The sequence below is a fragment of the Watersipora subatra genome, chromosome 4, assembly GCF_963576615.1.
Source record: "Watersipora subatra chromosome 4, tzWatSuba1.1, whole genome shotgun sequence".
NCBI classification, from domain to species: Eukaryota; Metazoa; Bryozoa; class Gymnolaemata; order Cheilostomatida; family Watersiporidae; genus Watersipora; species Watersipora subatra.
Window position 1 is genome coordinate 59090350 of NC_088711.1, and position 6020 is coordinate 59096369.

Consider the following 6020-nt stretch of genomic DNA (forward strand, 5'->3'; position numbering starts at 1 on the left):
ATAAATTTCAAAATATGTGAGAAGAATTTACCTATGAGCCAAGAAATGGTAGACCAGTGGATGTTGTTAACTCTACACACAGTAGATGAGGTAAAAAAGCTTATTAACTTTGATATAAGACTCACTACAGATGATGTTGCTGAGACCATGAACATTTTACATAAAACTGCACATAATATTGTCCATGCACAGCTAGCCTTCAACAAAGTCAGCGCACGCTGGATACCCAACATGTTGACTGATGTTAATTGATCACAAAGCGCACTGTGTTATGGCTGCCAGAGAGTGCATAAAAAGACTCGGACTAAAAAGGCATGCTTTATTATTTAGGATTGTAACCACAGGTGAAAGCTTGATGTGCCATTTTCAACCAGAATCAAAAAGAAATTGAAGAGAAGCAATGGAGTGGAAGGGTACGGCTTTTTCTGTAAAGAAGAAGTTCAAATCCCAGAAGATACACGAACAGTAAGGCTCACAGTATACTGGGCTGGAAAAGGTCCTAGAACTTGGGATTTCAAAAGCCAAAGAAATTCTCAGAAATACTGTGAGCTTCTGTCTGTGGTGAAGCGTGACATAAAAACAGATACCGCCAGGCTAGAGGTATAGTGTTTCACCAGGGTAATGCTCGCTCGCATATCACTAGCCAAAATTGAGGAACTGGGCTAGGAGGTGTTCGCGCACAATTCTTATTGTCCAAATCTACTACTACTAAGGAACTTTCATTTTTTTGAACTGTTGAAGAACCACATGAGAGACAAGCACTTCACTACTGATGCAGCCGCCATTGAAGCTGCGCGCATTCTTTAAAACTTATTACCAGACTTTTATTCTGCAGGAAGAGAGAACCTTGTAGAAATGTAGAACAAGTGTATAGAAACTATGTTGATAAGGGAAAAAATGTAAAGCTCTTATTGTAATAAAATGCGGAGAAAATTTTTACTGACTCTTGTATGCATACGCAATATTTATGTAGCATATCATAAATGTTATATTGTGTTCACAATCACACTTGAAAAATTTTAACCTTTGAATCAAAGCTTAATTGTTAGTGTTTGATAAAAGGAATAATCAAATAATGGCTTTGCAGTAGCATATATGTGCTGTTTTCCTACAAATGCAGGTTTTTGCTTAAGAAATATAATCAGAAGTGAGAATTTGCTTATTTGTATTTTAATTCTTAAAAATGTAAATCACATAAAAATAGTAATTTTCCAAAAAGTCACTTCAATCAAGTATTTAATAGTCCAGATAGCTTGCAATACTAGTGGATAGTTTACAGTTTGGTAGAATATTTCAACTTTGATAATTAGTCACTTGCACAAGAATTGATTTCAAAAGTCAGAACTCAGGGTGAGTAAGGATAAAAGTAGTAGGAGGAGAATGGTACATCTGTTGAGGCTGGCTGAAGAAATCGGGGCGGCTAAAAAGAGAAGCAGAAAAAAATTCAAAAGAATGAAGTTAGGTTATCAAGCGTTTTGTTTTGAACGCGGTACTCAGCCAATGACTACAGTTTGACATTGCAGATGTTAAACCTTCTTTCCACATGTATTTCGTTCTTTTGCTTATAGCTATACTTTAGATATCCGCAGAACGCAAATAATCTATTCTGAGAAAGTTTACGTTATAGTTATTTGATGTTACATGAAGTGTTAGATACATGTGCATATGTTATAGGTATTTGATGTTACATGGAGTGTTAGATACATGTACATAACCTAATTTTTTTCAATATTTTCCCAAGCTCACTTTTTTGGCTCTTCAAAAAAATTAAGGCCAGCTTGTTAATTTAATGACTGTAGGTAACTGTAGTATTATTGGTTTGTATTGATGACTTTTGCCTTTTTTCATTGGTTTCGGGTCTATAATTATGGTAATTTTATCTTAATTTATGGAGAACGCACACCTTCAATGGCGATTTAAATCAATCTTTTTGCAGTTTTTTTACAGCTAAGTTTATGTTTGAAAATTGTCTAAAATAAAACAAAAAAAATAAGAGGTACTCCAAATATCCAGAAGCGCCTGTTTTCTGTTTAAAAGAAAACGATTCGTTTAAAACCAACAATGAGACTTTCATTATTCTAATTGATTTTGAAAACATGAACCAACTTGAAATTTTATGTTATATAGAAGGTTTACGATGCGATGCAAAAACATTACATAAAATATTTAAGTTTAGTGGAATTTATGTAGGAGGCTTTCGTTATAAGAGTATTTACTGTACTCAAATTTAGCTTTGTGAGTCGAAATATATGTTGTTCCAGTTTTGTCACAGGGCTAAAGTGTGAGACTGATTTAATACCAAGTATGAAGTCTAACAGATAAAACATGGTAATAACTTTCCTTTTAATCAAGTAGCAAACACGCCTTGAATAGCTTTAATATTTCTTGCATCACCTAACACTAACATCAAGATGATTAGAGAAAAGGCTGAGGTCGAACCGTTTAACCTGAATAATCAAGCACCATAACTTCTCATCGGTGTCATCAACAAACTAGTAAATTATAGTTGACAACGCTGAAATATCTAAACTGTTGGCATGATTGCACTTCCGTTTGACTCAAGTGTTTCAACCATAGTCATATTTTGCTGACTTTAATCTTAAAACATCCTCGCAATCAAGTTACTTCAAACATCAAAAACAATTGCAAATGATAGAAAAATATTGAGAATTTCGGATAAACTTCACTAAACTTTTTTGTGAGTGCATCTTTGAGCAGCCGTTATTTCAAAATAATCTTAACCAACAATAATTGAAATATTGAACAAATTAAAGATTTTAGATTGGTAAATTGTGTATGATTCGTACACCTCTGAGCTAAGAAGTCTAAAATTCTCACTAATGATAAAACGCCTCACTTTTCAGAAAAAAAATCGTTAAGTTAACTTGTTGGTGAGCTATTTAAAACAACATTAAAAAATTAATCATCATATAAAAATATATTCGTAAGATCTTGACTATCATTTACCCAGTCGTAGACAAATGACAAAGAAAATTAAACAAAGCTTTGTATAAATACTATTGACCAACTTGACTAACAATGTTGCAAAAATTACATCAACTTTTCAATATTTGAATTTAATTACAATGTGTTGAAAGTAAGTCTAACTCTGTGATATATGTTCATGAACAAAATTGTTATGGCTATTGAGCTATAAGGGATTGTGACAATTATGAGATAATAGTTTATGGCTATAGTAATCCTTTTGCTTATAATAATTGTTTACATCTGAAACAAGATAGCTATATAGCGCTTTATTGTATTTTTACCATATACTAAGCTAATATTTATAAAGCTACTTTTGGTTCCATATAAATACCCACAACATTTTCAGTTCACGTTGTGTGTTTCCGTCAGTGAATAAACTACATTACAATCTACACTACTTCAGGCTTCAATTCTTGACAAGAATACAACTTTACCCTGAAACATATGCACTCTTTTGATGAGCTGTCACCAGTATTTAGTGAACTAAACATAAATGATCCTTGTTATTAAAATTTCATAATAGATAATGTTGAACGTAGAAAGCTAGCATTTTGTTTAAATTCATTACAAAACCCTTTCAAAAAAATTTTATAGAGTATGATGAACAACCTTTTTTTACACAATATACTGTAAGTTTTTGAGCTGGATAATTTTTTTATCGGTCTCTAATATGCCAGACTAGCAAAGTTTTAAGCCCTGCCAGTTATTCAATTCGAGATAAAATTATTTACAGACTCAAAAAACAGTGTGAAGAATATATCTTAGTTTTAAAGTAATGGTCTAAAAAGCTTATCTGGTCAATTTCTTTGTATTTTAATAATTTATTAACAGGCTTTATCGTTTGCTTGACATCATTAAAACTTTGTTATGACCGTATTTGGCGTCTAATAGTTGCTTCAGCTGTTTATAATAAATATTGATGAAGCTTTAAGTAAAAATTCTTTTTGTTTTAAACGTATTTTTATAAACGGCTTGTAAGTAAAACAAATTCTTCAAACAGGTTTTTGGTGTGCTCTTTGAATTTCATGAAAATAAATTTGACTTTTGTCAACTTTTGTGAGTTTAAAAAGCTAAAACTTGAATAGCTTTAATAAGCTGAATAATTGGATAGCCTTGTATTCACAAATTTGTGAATCGAAAGTTATTTTCTTTTTACCGTTAATAACATTTTTCTGAAAAACAACATTGACCACTATCCTGCTGTTTACAATGCGGATACTAGACACTTACAAACACAGACATTGCATGTTATTGGGCAATAGTATTTCGCTTGAGCTGAGCTGAGGCACTGGTCAAAGTAAAGTCCACCTTCGAGGCAATCTTTTGGCTCTAGTACATTCAAGCAGTCGACTAAAAATATAAAACATTTCATAGTTTGCAACGACTTAAAATATAATGATAGAAGGTTTCTCTTGCAAATTTCCGCATAAATCCGCATGCTAAGCGGAGTATAGATGGATTCGCAAATCTTTTTCGAATCAATTATGCTTGTGAATCATGGATACTCCATGATTCGCAAGCAGATATGCCATGATTCGCAAAATAATTCTATGATTCCACTCTCTCAGTTTATTCCATTCTAAACATATTCACGCTTCACCCGCTTTTATTTCGATTTGAGCAGGCTATTAGCGGCGAAATGGGAACCTACGCGTCGGGTACCGCTGGTAGTTGCCGGCGACAACGCATTAGTTTAGCGCTGTTAAAATTTCGCAAAAGGCTGCAGGCAAAACCTTCCTGAAATGCACTGTACGGGTGAAAGTCACCATTACAGAAACGGCATGGCGAGCGAACATTTTATTTGACTATGTTGCGATTATGTTTAGCGATGCAGCTTATATGTGAACATTGAACATATGCCGTCGAGCCTTACATAGCAAACGCTTGCTGCGCAAGTTACTGCCGGAGTCTCACAATCGATATGGGAACCAGGCTTTAGCGTGACAAAACTGCGTAGTTATTTATAGAGACCTTAATTAGGTAAATGACTCTATAGCACTATGGAGTCATAGTCATATTATGGTACTTGATCTATGGGGTCAAATGCTACCATTAAACGCGCATCGCATCGTGCGGGCGTTCATTGAAACACTCAATTTGAAAGTAATGCAACTTGCACACTTACCCGTTACATGACGTTAGTATTTAACCGATGTTATTAATATGTGTACAATTATTCTACTGTATTGCAAACAGGCTTAGTGGGTTACTTGCCGATCCCGTGAACTAGATGTACCGAGTACAGACACATTGCGCAATGGGTTTTTCATTCCTAACAATTTATTGTTATAACAGGACACACAAATGACAGATCAGCAGACCAACATTGAGATTTTTAGATCTACACTATACACATGTAGCTGCAGCTTTGCTTCCTTTAAAAGTTTTTTTTTGGTTTTTCACTGTAACAATAGTTGCATCACAAATAGAACACCACAAGTTAATAAGGAATGTTTATGCTTTCTGTAAAAGAGAAACTATTGAGACTAGTTGAATGAACGAGTTGATCGCAGGTTAAAATTATTACAGACCTTTTTGTTCACAAGTGTTGCATGTGAATGGACAGTTGTATCGGGCCTGGCTTGTGCTGGTACATTGACCATAATGGAGTCCACCTTCTCTGCAATCCTCTGATTCTGTCAATTCAGAACTCAAACAGTCGACTGAAATATAAAAGTTATATATTAATTTATAAAGTTTCTAGTTACAAAATCTAAGTGTTATTTAAAGATGAACTTACAGAAAGATTTACTACATTTTATAAAAAAGTATTAGTAATTTTTTATTATTTGCAAATGTTTTTGACGTTTGAGATGGCCAGGATCTGATGGCCAGGATATTTCAATATTAAAATTGACAGAACTTGACTGCAATTAAAACTCTCAGATCAACCAAAACAGTGATTATGACATTTATCGTTGCAAAGAGATCGACAAAATAGAAACTGTAAAAAAATTGAACCATAGCAATAGCCGATATCAACTATAGCAACGATAGCAACTAGTAACATCATTTCGCAAGGTTTTTCTGGG